We start from the raw sequence: 24,341 nt of genomic DNA on the forward strand, positions 1-24,341 counted from the left end.
ATATGGGCTCCAGTGGAGGGGGGTGCCTATGAGAGGGTTCCATTTGAGATGTGGATATGAGGATGAATTAGATTGGGATGTTCTGTATGAAATACACACAAAAAATCAATCAATAAAAAATGAGTTAAAAACAGTAACAAGAAGGCAGCTGCTTTATTTTCAGTTGGGAAAAATACAGATAACAGCTGGGGGAAGTGCCTAGAAATATAGACATCACAAAGGATGCTGGTCACTATCCATGGCCTTTAGGGGAAGGAGAATTCATCACTTTCATTAGATTGATTCAGTTCTTGAGGAAACATAAAGTGTGTTACTGGGGTCTGGATTTTTCACTTCCATAGCCAGCTAGTGGCTGCACTGTTTGCTCCAGCTACCCACAGGTGGGGTAGCCTCAGAGTACCCTGGAGGATTTAAGATGGAGAAGTTTCCAGATGGGTGTTCCCATAACTGTTATGAATGTCTCCAGACCACCTCCCCCCACCAGCTGTCTCCCATTCCACTCTGACCTTTACCAGGAGGCAGGTGATAGAGATGCTCCAGGGAAAAGTCAGTTTCTAGAAACCATGTTGAAGACAAGGAAGGTTAAGTCCAGACTGCTCCTCCCATCCCAACACGTGCCCTGGATACAAACACACCACCTCTCCCCTATCAGAATCCCCCAACCATCTGCTCCACCACGTGTGACTTCTGGCCTCACACTGGATCCTTGTGGCCAGGTCCTGCAAAGTAAGTTTTCTAAAGCAGGGAGAGCTGCCTACGGGCACTTAGGTGCCAAAGGAGACTAAAAGAGGCACCATCCGTGTCCCTGTACTCGCCACATCACAGTGCCCACATATATATCCCCAAGTTCCTCTGCATTGTAGACCACCTGGCCTTCAGCAATTGGGCTTCCAGCTTCAGGGTGACCCTCATAAACTCTACTCGGAACCTTATCACCATGTGCTGTGCCCTCACCCTCCTTTCTTCTGGGAACCTACAGTCCCTCTACTGTAATATCACTCCCTGTCGCAGAGTTGCCTCTCCTCTGCCAGAATATCTCTAAATCCTTTGCGGCATCTTTGTCACCAGGTCCAGGTGGAATGTCATCTCTCAATTGTGAGAGAATATACTAAAAATTCTTAATCACAATGTTTTTCTCTTAAATACAAAACCAGCCCTTTTCAAAGCCCCCGTGCAGTGCCAAGAACATGCCTAGAGAGAAGGAAGCACTCCATCCCACAGACTCTTAAGCAGAGAAATATCCACTGGAGTGTGAAATCATTTACATGGTACTCAGTGGGGTGACCACAGCATGCGGAGCAGGCTCCTACGGAACACTGAGGCTCCCTAGCCAAGGGCTGGCCAGCCACTCCTGGTGAATCATTGCCTCTGCTCTGGAGGAGACAGCAGTGCAGTGGTCAAGGTCAAAGCTAAGCACAGATCATTTGTGCATCTGGAACTGGGGAGAAACGTGCCCAACTACCTCCTGTCTGTGAATTAGTTGTGTCCCAGTGGCTTTGCCAAAGCAGTCCCTTTGGGGTTGACATATGGTATATACTCGGTCAATGCCATCATACCCTCTGTAATTACTCAGACTCTAGTCTGGAGGTCCCTTAGGTGGTAGAAGCCATGAGCCAAAATGATGAACTCCACACCCTAATCACTCTTGAGGAATGTTGGTCTTGGGAAGGTCATATTGCAATGAATGCATCTAAGAAATATTGCTAGAGTCATGTCAGGGTGGTTCAAATCCATATTGCAGAAAATGGGCCTCTATGGCCAGCAAAGCAAAATATCAGCAGGTGTCCAAGCAGAGGCTAGTATACCCACACATGGCCTTGAAACGGTCAATATGACAAGAAGAATCTGAGTCCCCTCCCTGCAAACCCTTACCACTGTCAGGTCCTTGCAGCTATGAAATAGAAGCTTTGCACATGGTATTGGCTCATTAACTAGAGATGGTGGGTCCTTTGTTAATTTATGTCTTCTATAAATTTTTTGAATGCTTATTAGATGATGTTCTAGGTACTAGGGGACTCTCCAGGATTTAAAAAGGGAAAGAGGTTTCACAAAGGGATGAAACAGGAGGAAGCAGGAGAGGGGTGTGGCTACTGTAAATGAAGGGAAGGTAGGTCACTCCTAGGCAGTGACATTGGGTCTGAACTGAGAAGAGTCAGCCATGCAAAGTACAAGATGTCAGGCAGAGGGAATGGCACCTACCAGAACCATGAGTTGAAAATAGTTCCACATGGTGACTGAATCTAGTAACCAAGACAAGTAGACAGTGTGGTATGGCTGAACTTGCAGGTGGGACCCACTATCTCCAGGGCTTTGGGGGCTGTGGAAAGGAGATGAGGTTTTATACTAAAAGCAATGGGAAGCCACTAGAGTTCTATAAGTAGGGATGACATCATTAGATCGATCCAATAAAATAATTCCCCACTATGGGACCTCCCTTTGTCCCTGTCGCTTTCAAATGCTGAGATTTTTCTTTTTCAAGGGTAGGCTGGGGGAGGAAGTGAAAATTCTGTTAATGAGTTCGTCGAAGTAGACACAGAGCAGGGAATCCTGCTTTACAATGAGGGGTGCTTTGAAATGCCTTGAAAATATTCCCAACCGATTCCTGACTCTTACAGGCTGCTTTCAGTTCACTTGAGCTGTAATGAAGGTGGCCCTTATCAGTCTGAGCTTGAGCTGCCTTAATTAGACCAAGATTCTCTATCTTTAAATTGGTCTTACATCAAAGTTGGAGTTATAATTGCAGGTGATGTATTTGTGGGTTGCATTGTTATGTAGAATACGGCTGCCAGCAGGTTGTGTGGGGATTATTGAAAAGCAATTTGCAGGAGAGGTCTATGGGGGAAAGGTAGTTCACCTCACTAAGCCAAAAAGAAAAAAAAAAAAAAGAGCAATAGATAGCTGGGAGTCTTGGAAAAGCATGTTTAACAAGAAGTATTAAAAAGAGAGCCTTTCGGTATTTTCGTAGCTCTATTTTATATGCACATCTGGTTTAAGCCACTCCTGGCTCTGCCACACGTGGCCCTTATGGTCTATGTTGTTTTGCATTTGACATGGCTGTGGGATTGGCTTATGAAGAATCAAAATAAGTTATCAGGACAGTTCAATCAGCTGAAGTCAATTCCTCAGCCATTCACCAATTCCCCTCTCTGGGTTTTGGAATGGGGATATTTGGGGTTTATAAGGTGTTTATAGAAAGCACTGTTTTTTGGCTGGCTGTGTAGCGTGGCTCTTGGGGACAGAGCTGCCAGGAATACCAAAGGATAGCTTTGACATAATGAGTTCAAATCTTTTGGGTATATATCCCCAAAGTGGGATGGAACAGCATGGACAGAATTGGAGAACATTATGCTAAAGTGGAATCAGCCAGACACAGAAGGACTAACACTGGATGTTCTCACTGATTCATGGGAGCCTCCCCCCAAAGGGCACGTGGTGGCCTAAATGTACAAAGCTTCAATTAGACAGGAGGAATAAGTTTTGATTTTCTTTGTAAAACCCTGATGAAGATATATTTACATGATTTCTCTCTCTCCTGATATCACTGTTCTTAAAGTTGTTTGCCAGTATGAATGGTTATCACAGCAAACTCTGCCCTCTGGATAAAGTTGTGTCATCTACAGTTGTACACACAGCTCATTCCTAGCAGCTAATGGCTTTAGTGGACTGGAGGGTGGGGTCAGGGGCCATCATCTGTCAAAGGATGGGAAACACCCTATTATTGGTCAGCTGAAGTTTTCAGCTCAGGGCAAACAGTCTTGGACTCTGGAGAGATAAGTGACCTCTAGCCTCTTAAATTGAGATAATTTTTCCCCAGCCAGAAGGCAGCTTCATCTCCAAAGGGTTTACTAGGGGCATGGGAGGTCAAGTTAGTCACCAACAACAGGATTCCAGGCCTTTGCTCCAAACCACATTCACTTTTCTAATCACACTGGCTCATATGATTCGAATGATTTTCCCATCCTTTCCAAGGGCAGTGGGCCATGGAATAGGCTGATGACCTGTGAAATTTCTATTTTAAAAAATGAAACCGGTTTTGATTTAGTTAACAGTCAGTCCATTCCTCTAGTTCAATGTGGATGGAGAGAGGGTACAAAGACCAGCCAGAAGACTGGGTCACACTCAGTGACAGTTCCTCCACCCCCACCCAGCCATGGCAGCCCTGTAGCCCAAGTCTGTATGCAAACAGCCCATGGAGAATGCTCCTATGACTCCATAGACAAGTGGGTTGCAGCCCTAGAGCCACCATGTTCCCTGCTGAGGTCAACAGTGAGGTCAGTAGAGTTGTGTGAGGCTGGGTCACTCAGACATCCTAGGAGTAGGTTTGTCAGGGTGGCATGACTGGCCAGGACCCACCATGCTGTGACTTCCCCTCACCTCCCCTTTTCTGGCTGATATTGTTGGATGTGGTATCTGCTTCCATCACTGTGTCAGCCAGGGAAGATCCATCTAAACACAGAGCTGCTCCCCTGGTGGAACATTCCTCTTTGTTCTCTCAAACTAGTCATGCCCTATGTCTTATTTGCCTTTATTCCTCCTTAGAAAACTGCTAGGTTGTTAGATGGCCATGGTCTGTGTATAAGGGCAGATACACCAAAGTACGTTGTTCTTAAAAAAACGTTCCTTAAAAAACATGATCTGGCATCAAAAGAAAGACAAAAGAAATGGAGTAAGACACACATTAAAAGAAACGTTGGGGAGACATTTTCTTCAGCACTGAAACCACTGGTAATGCCCACACTCCTGTAAATAACCCCTTAACCATGCTGTTAGCAACCCTAATTAAACATACACACACACACACACACACACACACACACACACACACGAGCACACGAGGCATAGAAGTAGTAAAGAGGGGCTGGTTGGGAAGAAGGGACTCATTGGGAGTGGGAGGGGAACAAGAGAGAGTAATGGGTTAATATAATCAAAATGCATTGTATACATTTATTGAAATGCCATAATGAAACCCATTGTCATGCACAATTAATATATACTAATAAAATGAAAACATAAAAATAGGATAAAAGTCTTTAAAAAAAGAAAAAAACTTGAACATAAGGCAGCCACTCTGTTCGGTCCCATAGGTGGTCTGTGGGAGGAGAGGAAAGGAGCTGGGACTAAAGAGGGATAAAACAAGTGAATGAGTGAGCCAGCCTGTTAGTGATGCCACAAGTGATAGAGTTTGACGTGCCCGATGCCCTGTGCTAGGTGTGGAGAGATTAGCAAGAAGAGATGTGATAGTGATAATCTTCCAGTAGTGGACGTAGGATTGAGGCACCACATGGTACAATAGTGCTAGCATAATCAGCCCAGCTAAGACTCCTCCCTCTTCCCAGGGCCAGCACCTTCCAGAAGACCACATGAACTAGAGAGCAGGTCACTTCCTTCTCCCCAGCATAGTCCCCAGCCCCAGCCTTATGGTGGATGGTGTTGGGAAGCCAGCACATGCACACTGACCATTAGTCTCATCATCTGTAGAGTGGGGCATTGTTAGTCCCTCCGTCCTGAGGCTGTGGGGAGGAAGGAATGTGGACACGTGGAACCTGCTCTCAGCACTGCCTGGTTCTTAGGAAAGACTCACCATCATCATGATCCTCATCATGGTCTTTGCTGCATTCATTGGCCGGGGTGGGTGCTCAAGAACTTTCCAGAAGTGCCAGGTTCTTGCTTGGTGTTCCATGTACCTCCAGTTGACTAAGAATCATAGACGAGTCATTATAATCATTATGATACAGCTTGTCATAGGGGCATTTTTCTGGTTCTTAGGTGAACTTTATTCAAACAGTCTGTTTTTAGGGTCATAAGTCAGAAGTATCACGTTTATGAAGTCAATGAAGCCCTTTAGAGAAATGCTGGGCCCGACTTGCAGCCCTTCTGCTGCTTCAGGTAAGGGTACCCTACAGCTCTCCTGTGGATATGGACCACAGCCATGCCAAGGGTGGGCAGAGTGCAGGCCCAAAGAAAGCCTTTGGTCCTACCTCACCTGTGCCTGGAATGTGCATGTCACTAGGAAGGCCCAGCTGGTGGCCTCTGACAGCAAGGATGACTAGAAGCTGCTGTGCAAGCTGTGAGCAAAGGTCATGGTGGAGAGGCTTCCCTCTACCCAGATGCTGTTGGCAAGGCTGAGTGTCCCTGCCTGCTCTGCATCTTCAGAAGTGACCAAGCAAGGCATGCCCTGCCATATCCACCACAGCTACATCCTCTGCAGTGGCTAGTGCAGTGCCCCAGGGCCCATCACTACAGTAACCTCAGCAGCACTAGCCACAGTTATCACCCTGGGGACAATGACAAAGGACAGAGATGCCCAACCATAAGAAGTTGCCTTGAATGGCCCTGTGTAACACTGCAACTACCCAGCTATGGTCTACCCTGATCAACCTGTTTCCTTAATAAAGAAAATTACCTGGTGATGCAATTTTTTTTCTTTAAATCTAATTTTAAAATAAATGCTGCATTTGAGTTTTAAAAAATGAAGTCAGGACTGGAGAGATGGCTCAATGGTTAAGAACACTGACTGTTCCTGCAGAAGACCCAGGTTCGAATCCCAGCACCTATATGTCAGCTAACAACTGTCCGTAACTCCAGTTTCAGGTGATCCGACAGCCTCTTCTGTCCTCCGCAGGCATTGCACGACCCAGGTGCACTTACCTACGTGTAGGCAATACACACATAACACATCAAATAAAAATAATAAAAAAGTTTTTAAATAAATAAATAGAAAACAAAGCCCTCTAGGATCTGGAAGACAGAAAAGCTTGTCTTCTTTTATGTTTTTAAAGAATCTTACAAGGCTGGGGCCACATCAGTGGAAGCCTTGGCTTCCAGGTCAAAACTAAAGTGAGCCCTCTGAGTCTAGAACCTCAGCAAGAGGGCAGAGTTGGGAAAGAAAGAGGAAACATGTGCAGATGGCTTAGGTGAATCTGAAGTAGCCAATGATCCCCCCCCCCCCAGCTAACATGGAACATGGTAGCTGCTAGCTCATTCTGGAGGTCTTGACAACTGTCATCTTAGAGTTGACACTAAAGCCCTTTAAAGTTTCTGATCTCACTTGAGCCTGGTAACTTCTCCTAAGGTATAGAAATCCCAGTTCACAGATGGGAAAACTAAGGCCCGGAGTGGTAGAAGGTTAGGAAGAACTGGGTCCAGAATTCAGACAAACTGGCCCTCAATCCAGGCATAATATAGTAATAATCATGATAGTGACAATTGCTAATCCTAAGTGTGTAAATGAGCCAGGTACTTTGTAAAGGGGACTTTATATTTTGGCTATGCTTTCATTTAATTCCCATGACAGGACTGTACTACATAATAAAGTTATAGTCCTCATTTCATGAATGAAGCAAAGAGCTTAAGGATCCCCTGAGGTTGTGTAGCCTGGAAGTAGTGGAGACAGGACCTGAACTTGGGTGTGAACTTTTAAGAATATAAATTTTAGGAATATATTATTGCCTTGAGGCTCAGTCCTAACAGCTCTGGGGTCCCTCAAGACAAGAAACTCTCACTGGGAGAATGGGTGGGTCATTACCTTTGCCTAAGACTAAGAAATAAACAAAGACTGAGGGCTGTGGAGGAAAAGGTGCCTAAGTAAAGGTTCTCCTATCTGAACATGGAGACCTGACCAACCCAGTCTCAGTGTTGCTCATTTTGACTGGAGTGCTAAAGAACTTTCTAGGCATTCCATAGCCCTCCAGTTGGCTATATAGCAAGTTAAGGATCATCCTCAGGTACAAAAGACACAATATCTCTATACACACACATGCATGCACACATGCACATACACACACACACATACACATACACTGGTTGGTTTTGTGTCCTTTATTTGACTTCTTGCCTAGGAGAATTTCCAAACTGTCCAGCCTGAAGCTATTTTCTGAGCTGATAAAGGAAAAAACCATGGGAAGACTTCTAGATTTACTTTTAACTTAAAATCTTTGCTTTTGTAAGCAGATTGGGTAGAGGCAGAGTTATCTAAGAGACTTCCATGTATCTCCTACCTTCTGAAACTGGAGGGGCTGAGGAATGAATGGAGGAGAAGCTTTAATGTGGAGTCTGACTTGGAGTTCTTACTTTTCTCAAAGCTTTCCCTCAGTCACTTTGGGGATAAAGCCAAGCAACATGTTTTTTCTTAATTATTATTTTTTGAAGATGGAAGATGGGCTCAGTGGCCACCCTCCCTGTTCCTATCTGCCCTTTTCCCTTTTGGTGGGATTGGGGAGCTTATAGGTTTGTTTTCTGTTTTTTGTTTCATCTCTCCCTTATTTTTTAACCTTCTTATGTCATTAAAAAAAAAAAGATATCTCTTCTAAGTACCATACAACCAGTTTGGGGTGTTTTAAAATCCAGCATGAAGGTCTTTATCTTTTAATATCAAGGCTTTGATCCATTTACATTTATTGTGATCACTCAGCTGCTTTGATTTATTCAAACCATTTTCCTTTGCACTGTTTCACTTATCATATCTTTCTGCCTTCCCAATCTGCTTTGTATTGAACACAAGGGATGAGAGAAAACATCCTGTTGCCTTTAGTCTCATATAAAGACTACATGCAAGCACTTCCCTAACTGCTTCAGAATACCTTTCCTTTATAGTCCCAAGTCTTTCAAACTCTTTGTTTCCCTGAGGCTAGGAGATCAAACTAATATAAGGAAGAAAATCTTGGCTCAGAGAGTGGTGTTGCTTTCCTCTTCCTGCCCACATAGAAGTAGGGGAAAGGGTGAGGGATGTGATCAGAGAAAACAAGCAGAGAAGATGGGAGCAAGTAACTTAAAGATCCACCATAGTGCTGAATTTAAAATCTCAATCCTCAAACTTCATTTACCAAGTTGGGGACTCTACTTTAGAGGCAAAGAGTTAACAACCATCTGAATCTTCAAGATTGGTAGTAGAGTTGGCTTTCTCTCTGCTCCAGCCTTGACTATCAGGACACACTTTCTCTCTCATAACAATGGCTGATGACCAGCACTTGGAACCCAAGCCCATAGACTCCAGATGTTAGCAATTGCCTTTGGTTTCCAGGAGCTTCTGCAAATCTTTGGCTTTGCAGCTTCTCCAGTGGCCAGCCCAAAAGACCAGTGGCCACACACTTACTCTCATTTTGACTGGGCTCTGGAAACAAGTAGAGAGCTGTGCTCTCGAAGTTGTGTATGTGTGGCCCAGCCGAAAGTTCTTAAAGGGTGCTCCAAGGGACACAACCCACAGGAAGCAGCTGTTAAATGGTTCCATTCTTATGCCTCCAGTCAGAGGTCAAGAGCTTTCTCAGTGTTTTAAAGGAGGAAGAAAATCAGACCAGTATCTGATGCTTGCTGCTAGCCTGGAAGAGTTATGCACACATATACGAATACTTCCATGGACAGCATGAGGTACAGGGACCTACCTACAGACATGTCAGGAAGCCAGGGTCACTGAGCTGCTCATGCTGAAGAAGACCCACCTGTGCCAACCAGCCTGAGACCATGTTGACTCCATGCTTTGTTTAGACGGAACCCATGTTCTGCTCCAGTGACTGTCTGAGACAGTGGCCTGCTGCAGGCAGACTTGGCTAAGACACAGAACACACACAGACTAGGCTGGGGGAGCCTTGGCAGTCTCTACACACTGACTGCTGTTTGGGGCTGTGCTGAGACAAGGGCCTGGGTGTAGTTCAATGCCAGTGACATCTACTGGAGACAGGGGTCTCTGCTAGGGTGAGTGTTGGGAGCCCTGCAATATCCATACACAGTCCCTGGCCTCCAGAAGCTAGCCCTGAGGGGGGGCTACATGGAAACAGCAGAAGTGCACAGGCCAGGGGAACTAAGGAGTGGTCAGTGGGCTTGAGGAGCCTGGAAACACTCTTAGAGTGGCCAGAAGACAGGCTTACGCTTCCTTCACCTCCAGGCTTGAGCCTCGGTTCTGTTTCTGTTTGCTGATTATGTGGCTTTTGGTTTGCATTTTCTTTATCTGGAAAGCAACCTTATAGGATTTGAGTGTTAAGTAAGGTGATGTCTGTGAAGTACTTAGAATCAGACAGAACAGATAATAAGTGCTCAGTAAGCAAATGAAAGCCATTGTTATTCCTAAAGGAAGTGGTTAGCTTCAAGACCTCTAAGGCCTCTAAAGGAACAGAGACAAAGAAGACATGGATTCAGGGATATGCCCTGAATACTGTGTGTGTGTGTGTGTGTGTGTGTGTGTGTGTCTGTGTCTGTGTCTGTGTCTGTGTCTGCATCTATGGCTGTGTCTGTGTCTGATTTGGAGATTTTCATACATTTGATAAATTCCAAGTTATTATTGGGCAGGCAGCATGAAATACAATGGTAGATCAGATAGAAGTCAACCTTCTTTTCACTGGCCATTGTTGGGGAAGAAAAGAATGAAGGAGAGTGTTGAACTCTTCTGATCTCTCTCTCGAGTTGAGGGGAAAAATACAGTGTCAGCACAATAGTCTTTACTTCATGCAATGAGTTTACTTCACTTGGGAAAAACATCTGTTTGGATTTTGTATGTGTATATATGTGTGTGTGTGTGTGTGTGCTGGGGATCACACTAGGGACCTCTGCATGTTATGCTTCCAAGACAATATTCAAGTCAAAGCTGAGGGTTTGGGAATGGAGAAGATACATAGTGAACCTAATGCTCATCAGATATATTTTAGAAAGTCTTATGTTTAGAACTTCATTCCTAGAAATCCCACTGGGCAGAATAGTCTACAGAATTAACAAATATTACGGGATCTTTTGGAACTCCTGGCAAGTCACAGGACCTTGAACATTGTTGCTACAGTAACCACCTGATGTGGTGAACACTGGCCTGTGGAGCAGTGGACACCGAAGTTACTCTGTGGTGTGTACCCATCCCTCTCCCACTGAGTAGCTTTCAGGCCATTTAGTACTTGGACCACAGATCTAGAGGTGACCCCACCCTTCTAGCAAATGGTGGGGTCCAGAGTGAGCAGTGAGTCAGTTGAAGGAAGGCAATGAAATATGGGAACATGTTGGCAGGATACTTCTGAGAATGCCTGTCCTTGATAAGGTACATTCAGAAAGTATCTTCATATGCTACCTCCTCAGAGTCTGTATTAGTTAGTTTCTTGTTGTGACAAAGTACCTTACACAAACCATTTAAAGGAGGGAGGATTTATTTTAGCTCATGATTTCAGATGGTTCTATCCCTGCTTAGTTGGCCCTAGTGCTTGGGTAGAACATTATGTCAGTGGGGGTGTTTGGTGGAGAAACTTCTTCATGCCAGAGATCATGATAAAAGTGGCCATGGAAATATATTCCCAAGGTGCATGTTCTCCAATGACCTGTGTCCTTAAGCTAGGTACCGCTTACCTTTTGCCACCTCCCCAAATGCCATTATATCCAGAATCCATCAAGAAATTAATCTGTTGTAGTAGGTCAGAGTCCAGATGATCTAACCATGTAAAAACAATCATAGACACACCCAGAATTGTGTTTTACTAACCTCTTAGGCATTTCTGTATCAAATCAAGTTGACAATCCAAATGAACCATCATACCCCGTACTCTGGTTGCCATTGTTACCCTACTACAACCATGATGTAACTTACCTTGGGATGACACTAAGTCTGTGAACACCAGAGTGGAGAGATAAAAAGAGCTTGTGTCTTTGGTGTTCTAGTTCATGGTCCAGAATCAACCTGAAGTCCTTCCAGACTTTACAAATGAGCCATATAATACCTTGCTAAGTGTTTAAACCAGTTTGACTGGAGTTCCTACTGTTTGCCCTCCACTCCATTCTAACAGACATATGTAATAAAACAGAACCAGCAATTTCTTTAAATGCTACACTCCCAGTGGCTCCTCTGGGGCCATCGTCCTCCCCAGAGGAAACATGCTCAGCTAAGCTCCATCCTTGTTCAACCAAAGGCCTCTAAGGTGCCTCAGGTGCTTTTCTTGTGTGGATGGAATTATACTAGAAATACAACTTGTGGTGCTATCAATCTTTTGGATTAAGTCATATTTTATAATAGCAAGTACTTTGCAGAGCCTGTGTGTACAATGAGGACTTGTTTGACTAGTTAACATAGTTTGCGTAATGTTCTCAACAACGCAATGGGGAGAATCCCCATTAAATATAGAAATATCTATATTTAATAGCTGAATAAATTGAGATACAGTGGCATTAAGTAACATGTTCAAGTACACACAGCTGATAAGTAGCTGAAAACCAGGCTCAAATTTAGTTAGCTTAGCTTCAGAATCTATGCTACTTGCTGTCATGATTTTCATTTGAGGTGGGCCCATCATCCATAGATAAAAAGTGAATGAAGAGACAGAAATGCTTAATTCAAAAAGAACTCAGTTGAGATTATAAAATGGGAAAACACCCCTTGAGGATTAATGCCCCTCCAGGGACAACATTGCAGGCTTTGGAGAACAGAGTGTTCACAACAGGGTAGTTAACTATGCTTCACCTGCCATTACATCATCTCCACATCATTTCCCTCTAACCATCACTCTTTCATCACTTCTTCATGAAGGACAAGTATGTAGCCACTTATATTGGAAAAAAAGCCTGGAGTCTCTGGTCATAGGATTTTGAAAAGAATTCCCTGTTATTTTACCCATGACTCAGGCAAAAAGGAAATACTTCTCTTCCAAATGGCTCGTGTTCACCCTTCCTTTTTAATTCTAAGAACATTCCAGTGGCATCTTCCCTTCCCAGGGTACACAGCAGGTCAGTTAGTGGAAGGAAGGCTTGTGGTGATGAGGAGCCTGGCCTGGCCACCATGGTGAGCTGCAGGTGCTCTAGGAGGCTAGCCAATGGGAGAGTCTTCTTGGAACAAGACTTGACAAGTTACTGCTGGCCCAAATCTAGGGTCTCAGTTCCCTCAGCTCAGGCCCCCAGGTCACCAAAAGGAAGTGTATTTAATTTTCAAATCCCCCCTGGAGCCAAAAAGAATTCCAACAAAACAGCCACAAACACTGAAAAAGTCTCGTCTGATTGAGGAAAACATTCCATTGGATTTAAAATGAAATATCCTGTGACTAATCTCATGTAAGATTTGGGAAGGGGTCTAACTGTTCATTTTGGTGTTCAGAGAGAGGACTGGAGAGAGACTGGTACTCCCCCACACCACTTCGGATAAGGCAATAAATCAGCCAGGCTGAGTTTTCAGACACGGATTGGGAAGGGTTTGCTGTTTGATCCTCTGAACCCCCCTTTTCTCAATTTGTCATTGATTTCCCATCAAGAGAGTTTGTGCAACTGAATCCCCCATGCAATCTGCACTTTGGGAGCCGGTAAATAAAACCCAAATGTTAATTCTTACGAGTGCCGCATTGCCTGCCAAGAAATGAATAATGTGCTGTGAAAGAAAGAGCATCATGCATACCAGGATAGGGGAACAAGAGCCAGGAGGGCAGAGCTGGGGAGCAGGGGGGTACCAGTGAGGTAAAGGCAGAAAGAAAGAGGGGATGGGAGGGGAAGAGGAAGAGGGAGCAAAACTGGCTCTCAACTTGAGTGTAGGAACAGGCAGTAAGGAGAGATCCTCAGGTCCCCTGTGACTACGCGGCACCAAGTTCTATCAAACATGTTCATTCCATCTTCACAGTGGTCGGTGAGGCAGGTTGTTACTACCCTCATTTACAGATGAAGAAGAAACCATGGCTCAGAGAAGTTAAGAAACTTACCACACATGAGAGAGAAGGTTGAGACCCCATTCTTGCTATGGCTCCAATGTGTCCCCAAAAGTTCATAAATTCCTCAGTGTGGTGGTGTTAGGAGATGGGCTATAGTGGGACAGGCTTCGGTGATGAGGACAGGGCCTGTGTGAGTAGATTAATTCCTCAGTGTGGCGGTGTTAGGAGATGGGCTATAGTGGGACAGGCTTCGGTGATGAGGACAGGGCCTGTGTGAGTAGATTAATGTCTGTCTTTGCTGAGTTCTCAGTCTCGGGAACTGGATTAATGACCAAAAGAGCAGACGGCTACAGAGTGAGGCAGCCCGCTGTCGGTCTCTTCTGTACACAGCTGGTACTTCAGCTTTGCACTGAGTTGAAAGCACGAGGACCTCACGGCTGAGAAGATGCTTCTCAGTCTCCAAAACTGGGGACCAAAATAAACTTTCATTCTTTAAGATTTATTTATTGTTTTTTTTATGTGTAAGTGTGAATGTCTATAGTATCTATGTGCCCACATGTGTTTCTGATATTAATGGATCTCCTAGAATTGGAGTTACATGCTGTTGTGAGTCACCATGTGGGTGCTCAGAGCCCAACTCAGATCCTCTACAAGAGCAGCAAGTGCTCTTAACCCCTGAGCTATCTTTCCAGATCAACTTTTATTCTTTATAAATCACAGTCTCAAATATTCTGTTTTAGTAACAGAAAATGGACTAAGACAGTTCTGCTTGCTAGAGTCTAGACTCAAGCCTGTAGAACTCTCCTGATCCAGAGGGGGAAGGTGAGGTGCCAACAAGCTGGCTCAGTTGGTTTTAGGATGGACCTGGTTGGCAAGACTTCCAGTGTTTAATACCAAATGTCTTTGACAAACCTGGATCTGTGGAAATGGGCTGACACCAAGTACCTTCTCTGATTCCTTCCTTCCTTCCTCCCTCCCTCCCTCCCTCCTTCCCTCCCTCCCTCCTTCCCCCCCTTCATCCCTCCCTCCTTCCCTCCCTTCATCCCTCCCTCCCTCCTTCCCTCCCTCCCTCCTTCCCCCCCTTCATCCCTCCCTCCTTCCCTCCCTTCATCCCTCCCTCCCTCCTTCCCTCCCTCCCTCCTTCCCCCCCTTCATCCCTCCCTCCTTCCCTCCCTTCATCCCTCCCTCCCTCCTTCCCTCCCTCCCTCCTTCCCCCCCTTCATCCCTCCCTCCTTCCCTCCCTTCATCCCTCCCTCCCTCCTTCCCTCCCTCCCTCCTTCCCCCCCTTCATCCCTCCCTCCTTCCCTCCCTTCATCCCTCCCTCCCTCCCTCCTTCCCTCCTTTCATCCCTCCCTCCCTCCTTTCCTCCCTTCCTTCCTCTTTTGTTTTGTGAGACAAGACATCATGCATCCCAAGTTGGCCTTGTTAGGTAGCCAAAGATGACCTTGAACGTCTAATCCTACTTCCACTTTCCTGGTGCTTGAATCACACCTGTGCCCCTCCACACCCAGTTTATATAGTACAGAGGATGGAACATAGGGCATCATGCATGCCAGGCAAGCACTCTGCCAACTGGACTATACCTCCAGTCCCACAGTGAACACTTGTGTAGGAGTTTGTGGCAAAGGGCATTTCCAGAAGAGGTGCTGGTGCTATAGTTCTCCGGCACATTGGTCCAGATAAAGCAAGCCTGTTCTTGTCTTTGTCTCCCTCCCCCTGTAAAAATACTCTCCTCATACAACAAATGATGAAGGACAATAAAGTGCAATAATGGAACCCTCTCTATTGTTCTTAACAAGACCAAAACTTTCTCCTCAAATAGTCTTTTAGGTGAAGAAGAAAAGAAATAACTTAAATTTCCATTCTAGAAAATTTGTAAGTTACTTGTGATTTCTGCCCAGTATTTACTAACCAGCAGACTGTTTTGAAAGCACAGAGGGACTCTCCATTTAACACTGGATCCGTGTAAAGAGAAAAAAAAAAAAGAATTTTTAAGCAGGGGACCCAGTTCCCATTTATGGACCCCACTTTATAAGCTGAGGCCCTTTGCTTGTGAATTATACTACTATCGGCCTCTGGAGAAGGTGAGTGGGTCTTGGAATCCACCCAATAATAATAGTCCTCACAATAAACAAAGCAGTGCATTTGTAAACAGTGTTCATATATGTTATCTGACTTGGGGATCTGGGAAACCCCATGATATAGGGCTTATATAATGAGTTCCCTCATGTAGGAGAAGTTAAGTCATTTATGGAAGATCATCCAATTAAGGAGGGTGGAACCAGGGGTTGGAGGGATGGCTCAGCAGTTAAGAGCACTGGCTACTCTTGCAGAGGAGCTGGGTTCAGTTTCCAGCATCCACTGGTGGCTAATACACATTGGTAACTCCAATTCCAGGGGATACAACACCATCTTCTGGTCTCCATGGGTATTGCATACACAGGGGCACTTATATACATGCAGGCAAAACACTCATACACATAAAATAAAAATAAATAAAAATTTTAAATGTTCTTAAAAAGGAGAGTTGAACCAGAAATCAAATCCATGCCTTTTTAGTTTTGTAGTTTTAATGTATGTGCATGTATTTGTACATGTGTTCTTGTGTGTGGATGCAGAGGTATGCATATGGAAGTCAGAGGACAACTTCAGATGCTGGTCTTTGGCACCTTCCACGTTTGGTTTGAGACAGGGTGTTTCACTGGCATGGGAGTTTTCCACATAAGCCAGACTAGCTGATCAGTGAGCTCTAGAGAGTCTCCTGTCTCTGCCTCCCCTCTCACCATTACTAAGATTTAAGTGCCTAGTTTTCTACATGGGTTCTGGGGACCCAAACTCAGGTCCTCATGCTTTACCAACTGAGCCATCTCCCCAGTCTTAAATTCATACCTTTGGTTCCAAACTCTTTATTCTTTTCATGTACCAGATTATTTTACTGTTAGGATAGCCTAACTAGTTTTAGACCAAAATGAGTAAAAGAGTTGGTTGCATTTCTAAAACTAATCATGTGCTTGGCTCCAAAGAGGCAGAGCGAGAGCCAAGGGAAATATCTATCAGGTTGACATCAACCAAGTTTCAGTTTAAATCCTAGCATTGTTGCCTACCAGTGTGGTTCCGGGCATGTTACCTAACCTCTGTGAGCCTTCAGAGCCTTCCTCAGGCAGAGGTGCCAGTAAAGCCACCTTCAGAGCTGCTGGGAACACTGGTACTAACAGGCTGATGAGAGCTTGCTGCTCAGTAAGTGCACCATACCAAGCAGACACTATTGCTTATGGGACCTAGGACGCAGGGAACTTTTTAATGCCAGTAGAAATGTTCAGATCTAGGGATGATCTCCTGCTCTCTGGAAGTAGGTGGCTGGCTCAGATGCTCTTTGACCCTCTGTTCTGTTGAACTCAACCTCCCCAACCCGGTAAGAAAGAGTGCTTAGAATGCAGCCAGCACGTCTACAGTGCTGCTGGCGACCCCTTCCAACTGTGCCTGGGGCCAAGCTACAAGTGATAATTAACTCAGAAAGGGGAAGGACGTTAACTCCAGTGTCTTGACTCCTTTCCAATTGAGATAATTAAATAAACTGCCCACAGGTGGGTCCCATTAGTGAGGCATTGATTGGGCTGCTGCTGCTGAGCTGGGCTAGCAGCCACATGGAACAGGGAGTGATTGGAACACAGATGCCTAAGTTATGGGCACAGGCTACCTGAAGCACTGAGCATCCCATCTTCTCCCTTCTCAAGCTTCAATTGTTCCTGCCCTCAACTCCCAGGCCTACAGGTGTATCCTCAAGAGCACTGTGCTGGGAGCCAGGAACTTGTGCTGCAAGCTCAGCTTTGCCATTAAGTGCACAATTTGGGGCAAGCATCTCTGATCTCCTCAAGGGTAAAGTGAAGTTCAGGGCAGTGCTCACAAAATGGAAGGAAGAGCTTACAGACAGATGCTGGGTTCAATCTTGGTCCCTATTCCACCCCTCTCTCTGTCACAGCTGACTTCTGTTTCTTCCCTCTTGGCCTCATTCTCTCCTGCTATCAGCAGGCTGTTTCCTCCGCTTAACAGCCTAAAGCTACACCCAGTTCACAGACTTTCTGTGATGAGATAGGAGGCAGAGAGGGACTTTTGCCAAAAGGACTTCAACTATTGCAATCTGGGGAAGAGACTGGCCCCACTTAGGTTAGAGATTTTCCTTAGAGACCAGTGATGGAGGCATGTGGAAAGAGAACTATTGACCTATCAACAGAAGAGGGGGATAAATCTGTCTTAAACTGTAAAGTCACCCTAATTCTTTCCACCATTATGATGAGCATCGCACTGATTCTTTCTCTAAGGAGCAACAGTATGTGTTCCTGATGGGTATGCATGTGCATGTGTGTGTACCTGCATAGTCATGTCTGTGCTGCTCATTCGGATAGCACATCTCATAGACATGGTGGTATAAATGGTGGTTATCTTCCAGATTGGACTAAAAAGAGGCTAATTGGATGAAGAGGGCAAGTTGCTTACGTGCTGCACCTGTTTCCATATTTTAAAAGTATTATATTTATTCATTTTAAAATTATTATTGATTTATTTATTTTTTATGTGTAAGAGTGTTTTGCCTGCATGTAGGTAACTGCATCACATGTGTACGATGACCTCAGAAGCCAGAAAAGGGTTTCAGATTCCCTATGACTAGAGTTATGGACACTTGTTAGCTACTGTGTGGGTGCTGGGAACTGAACCTGGGTCCTCCACAAGAGCAGCCAGTGCTCTTAACAGCAGAGCCACCTCTCCAGCCTCTCTTAAATTATTTTTTTTAATTTATTTTTACTTATGTGTTTGTATGAGTGACTGCATACATGTATGTTCACTACATGCTTGCCTGGTGCCAGAGGAAGCCAAAAGAGGGCCTCAGAGCTCCTAAGCTAGAGTTACAGTGTTTTAGCACAGCATGAGGCACAGAGAATGCCACATAGTGATGATTAAACTGAGTCCATTTATTTAGCAAAAAGGTCAGCAATGAAGAGCAGGCTCACATCCAAAAGAACTCTCGACCCTAAGGAGAAGCAGGACAGGGTTTATAAAGCTTAAAACCACAATTACATCATGCCAGGGGCAAAGCCAATAACCATGGTTACAGCATACCAGAGGCATTTCAGTTAACAAAAAGTTTCTAAGTTTCAGTTAGGAAAAAACCAAGTTTCCCAGTATTGCAGAAACAATATACTCTCTGAAATGCAGGTGTAGCTGGGAGAGAACTTCTGCATGGCTAGTTGCAAGTTTCCCAGTATTGTAGGAACAGTGTTCTCCCTGGATGCACACCCTGCTGGTACAGCCTCCAGGGAACCATTCTGCCTGGCTGAAGTTAGTGGGAACAGGGGGTGCTGGTGGGCAGAAACACAGGATAAGCAAAAGTCAGCCAGAATAAAATGGAGTCAGTTTGGCCATTTCAACAGATAGTTGTGAACTACCCGTCATGGATTCTGGGAGCGGAACCCGGGTCCTCCAGGAAAGCATCAAGCGCTGTAACCACTAGGCCATCTCTCCAGCCCCTCAGTTTCCATATTTACAAAAGGAGAGCAGTAACAGTGCTAGTCCAAGGGTGGTTGAGGCGATTGCATTCTAACAGATCTGTTCCTCGGTACACAACCTATTGAGGAAGAACTCGAAACGGGTAGACTTCATTATTACAAAGTAGAATACTGCTGGTATGTGCTTTTTATTTTAAAGTAGAAAACCTTACTTAACAACAAATCAAAAAATCCCCACCAAACTCCTAATGAAAATACTTGCTTTATTTTTCTCAAGCAATTGTGGATATGGATGGATATGGAAAAACTCTTTAAAGACTGGAGAAAATATTCTGAAGAGAACTTTGGAGGACAGTGAGTATGCTCCTTCTAACTAATTCTAGTAATCGCCTTTCCTGTCACTACTTGTGTTTCTTGATCATTTGATCATCTTCAGGGGAAGAAGAAAGCCTGAAAATAGAAGAGAGAGAGAATGAATGACAGACAGACAGACAGACAGACAGACACTAAAGGCAAGGTAATTTTCATGTTCCTGGAAAGTGGTGTGGACAGGCTGAGGAATTTGGTTCTGTCCAGCCCTAGGAAGACAGATGTGACTGAGATGGAACAGTGAGCTCTAGGGATGGAAGACAGAGAGGAGCAAGAGCTTAGAATGTGTCATCTGCCTGAAGAGGGTGGGAGAGACCAATACATGTTTCTGGTGGTGACTTCTAAGAGGTGAGGAGACCAAGAACATTTTTATTGATTCTTAGAGATGTCAAGAACTTCGGATCTCAAGGAGGAAGTAGTGGCCATGTTTAATGGAGTCTTTCCTTACATTCTGTATTGGAGTGCCCTTTGAACTGATGAATGCCTTGTGCAGTTACACCCTGTAAGCACTTTCTTTTTGTTCACCATAGACTTGTATACTGCTAATGCCTCACTAAATAGTATGCAACCATCAGAGCCTGTGAGTAATCAGAGTCTCTCTGCTCCTAATCCTTCACTGTGGGGATCAGTCAAGGTGCTCCTGATTGATGCTGATGCTCCCAGATATCCTAGTGGGTTTGATAGAAAGGAAAGGGAAGTCCTTCCTTCCCTCCGTCCCTTCTTCCCTCCGTCCCTTCCTTCCTTCCTTCCTTCCTTCCTTCCTTCCTTCCTGTGTGCATGCATGCATGCATGCATGCATTCAACAAATATTTCCTGAAGATCTATTCTTTATAAGGTTGTGATGAGTGCTGGGAACATATCAAAGAACAGACAGGCAAAATCGCTGCCCTCCTGAAATCTACATTCTATTAGGGGAATCAGATAAGAGACCACCAACTACACATCACACGTGGGAAACACTACCAGTGAAAACCCAGAAGCATTCACGGGGAGGGCCTGACATAACTTAACAAGAAGTTAATGGCTGGGTCCCCATTTCAAAATCAAGATGCATGTTCTTTTTAGAACTTCGCTTACATTCATAGTCATAAAGGAATTATTCTCATTATGGGAAACCTGGAAAATATAAGAAAGCGTAAAGATACAAAAATCTCCCATAAACCACATTATTTTATGCCTCCTTGGGATTATGTTTCACAGCTTATAACCTGCTTTTTCACTTCAAATTACATGGTGAACCTCTCCTCCAGTCATAAAAACGTAATTTAAAACATTATGTTAAGAGATGTATCACATGCCATTACATAGATGTGCCGTAAATCATTTAATCATCTCCCCATTGTTGAATGGTTGGTTTGTTTCTGCTCTTAATAAATAAGGCTCCAATGCTTCAGCTCTCCTTGTTCCTAAATTTTGGTTGAGATTCTGTTGGAGACTTAGGATAGTTTCCTAGTCAGTCCACAAATATTCATTAAACAATTACCATGTGCCACACAGCTTACCTTGTCTTTCCTAGTAGATCTCTTTTGCACTACTAGGAACACTAGAGGATGCAATCCTGGATTTGGTTCCTCTGATCAGATGGGCTTTAGCTTGGCTTCAGTTGTACATTGGGGTGCAGTGCATGAGGGAGTCCTTTCCTTATTCTGGCCTCCTTTCAGTCACTTGAATCCATTTCTTCCAACCCATCTTCCCAGGGATTATGCTGTGTGTTCTCGCTCTTGAACATTCTGTGTCTTGCCCATTCTTCTGGGCTATGGGAAACTATGGTGGGGAAGACCCTAAGAAACCAGCCCAGACCTCTGTGTCTGTGTGTCTCTGTGTGTATATATTTTGTGCCAGTGTCTGTGTGTCTGGTGGGCTGTGGGAAAACAGAAGTCTCTGATCCTGAAGTGTCATCATGGGGAAAGATAGAAAACAGAGGACAGCTCTTCCTGCAGACTCCAAGAAACTAGTCTGACAGCTTCTTGGCCGCTTCTTCAGAAAAGCTAAAGGTGGACTTGTGTGCAAGCAGATGTCATGAACCTACCCCATTGACTATTCCTGATCTGTGAACTTGGACTCTATGAACTTGAACTTCTCTGGAAAATTCCCCATTTTCAAAATTCCAGTTGATAGTTTCAACAGTCGTCACTATTCCTTAATCTGTTCCTTTTCCCCTGTGATTTGGAGTGCCTATCTTACTTCAGCTCTGACTTAGCTATGAAATTTGCTTGACCAATGGGATATCAGCAATTGTAACATAAACAGAAGTTTGGGAAATACATGCTTATTTTTTGCTACCATCTTGCAGTTGAACTTGCTCTGTACCAGAACTCTGACGTATCATTAGATCATACTGCAACTGGCCTGTTGGAGGGCTGTAAGATTCATGAGGAGCCAAGGTCATCCTATACCAGTCAGTCACTTGCCAATCTGCTGACTGATACATGAGTGAGCACAGAGATGGGTCAAAGCTCCTGCAGATCAAAAAATTAGCATATGGACTTGTGAGTAAAAAAATAAAGTACATTGCGTTTCGGACTTCTTTGTTACTCAGCAATAGCTAATTGATATAGCCATTATTTTGAAGGGCAGAGAAAAGAACATTAGGAAGAAGATACAGGCTATATGGGGGAAACAAATCAAAGCACTGAGAAAAATTCAAGCTCTGGATTCAAAGAAAGCACTGAAACTCAGTAGGATCTCCACTCCTATGGCTGGACCTGTAGTGATCTTCAGAGTTTGGTTTAGTTACCCACTCACTGTAGGCATCTGAGTCTCCTGATTGGCAGTTCAAGAACCAGAGTTGTCAACTCTCGGAGTACCAGGAAACTTTATTCTTTTCACTGTAAGGAAGGTTCTAGAGCTGCATACCTCTTGGGAGTCAACATGGGGAACTTCAAGAGATCACCAAGCAGTGGTCAGATTGTCATTTGTCCTCTTCTACACCTTTGTCTTCCCTCTGCCCATGTTCTGACCTCCTGAGCTGGTGTTTCACTGGTCACGTCTCTCCTGGGTCAGCCTGTAAGAACTGACCCCATTCTGAACTCGTTACAGCCTTCCAGTGTCAGGCAGCACAGGCTGAAGGAACAAGTGGTCAATGAGCTGGTGAGCTGGTTCAGACCAACTCCAGCTCCAACTTATTTTTTTTTCCACCCTGTTTGCCTCATGTTCATGTCGTGAGTGCATGTGTGGTTGGACAAGAATCCTCAGGGAATCTGAAACATACTCCCAGCTCACACAGTGAAAGTCCATGGCTGTCCCTTCCAGCTTCTTTTCCTCCAAGCTGGCTTCCAAACTAGAAAAACACAAGTCGCCCTCTACTCTTCCCTCAATATTACATGGTGGTTTCAATCTTATTACTATTGCATTATACGTAGCACATCTGTTGCTGGGCAGGAGCCAACTATTTAATTCTATTAGCTACATCTATACAGCAAAGTGATAATCTACACCAGGTTTGTGGAACAAGCACTTAATACTTGGCAGCAAGCAGCCAAAGGCTTCATACACAAGCAGGAGAATGTAGGAGGCCGTAGATGAGGGTCGGAGGCGTCCAGAGCCTTCTACTTCATTCTTCCCCAGGCCAGCATTCCAGTGTGGGAAAGAAGTCAGTCAATGCATTGTTCCAACATCTGCAAGATATTGCTAGAGAAGGCGGGAGGTGAGGAGGGGCAGGAGAGGGGTAACGTTTACCTAACCAAATGCTAACTCCTCCAAGGGGATTCATGTCAGCACAGACTAAATGATGTGAGAGCCTCAGGCACATGTGGTAGTATTTACCCTCCAAGAAATGGACACAGATTCGTGTCTTGTTCAGTAACTCCAGCTCCATCGACGTGCCTTCTGCGTTTTCTCTGAGTTCCTATTTGTGTTTCCCAGCTGGCTTCATCTCTGCACAGCAGAAAACAGGCAGCTCTGGGCCCAGGATTGCACAGTCCCTGACTCCAGAGAAACTCAGGAAGGAGCAGCTGTACTCCTTCCCTAGTACCCATTCCACACAAGATCAGAGAACGGCCACTCTGCCTACTTTACTCCCTAACTGCTGGTCACTTTTTGTGAACTTCTCCTGCTGCAGTTTCATACTGAAGGCTGGAGGGATGAGGACAGAATGACGACAGTGTCATGGCTATGTCTAGCTTCCCCTGCAGCCCAAAGGAAGAACCTCAAATCGATGGGAGGTGAGGAGGGGCAGCTGAGAAGAAAACAGGGATCATATTTCATCGATTCTAAGTAAGATGTCATCAACCTTAGGAGGCACCTTCATTTCATATAGCTAAGAAAGTTAAAAAAAATGTAGAATCTTCATGATACGCTATCAATTGAAAGACAATCCTAGTTTCAGAGGTGTTAAAGTGTGTGTGTGTGTGTGTGTGTGTGTGTGTGTGTGTGTGTGTGTATGTGTGTGTTACATCTTAGGATGCCAACCCTGGGACTCTCTGAATTGTTTGATGATGGGCAAATTATTTAACTTTTCCATGTTTCAGTTTCCTCATCTGCAAAATTATTTTATTTTAATGTAGACTAATGTTTGGCTTTGCATTGGCCAAGAGGTAGGTAGATAAGGTAGCAGGTTAAAGGAAAGAATCCGTTACGGTTGGTGTTATAAGATAGCCTGTTCCCCTCTTGTCCTCCCAGCAATCCAGGCTACTAATCTAAGAGAACACATTGACCATGCTAGGCTGCCCTCCTCAGAAGCTTGGGAGAAATCTAGGCTCTGTGCTTGTGAAGACACTTAGATGATACCCCATAAAAGTGGGCTTTGCTTTGTTTTGGGGTGGGTGTGTGTGTGTATGTGTGTGTGTGTGTGTGTGTGTGTGTGTGTATAGGCAGAGGCCAGAGGACAACCTCAGTGCTGTTCCTTAGGCATCATCCACTATTTATTTATTTATTTATTTATTTA

Source organism: Nannospalax galili, unplaced genomic scaffold (genome assembly GCF_000622305.1).
Source record: "Nannospalax galili isolate Female #2095 unplaced genomic scaffold, S.galili_v1.0 scaffold974, whole genome shotgun sequence".
In the NCBI taxonomy this organism is placed as follows: domain Eukaryota; kingdom Metazoa; phylum Chordata; class Mammalia; order Rodentia; family Spalacidae; genus Nannospalax; species Nannospalax galili.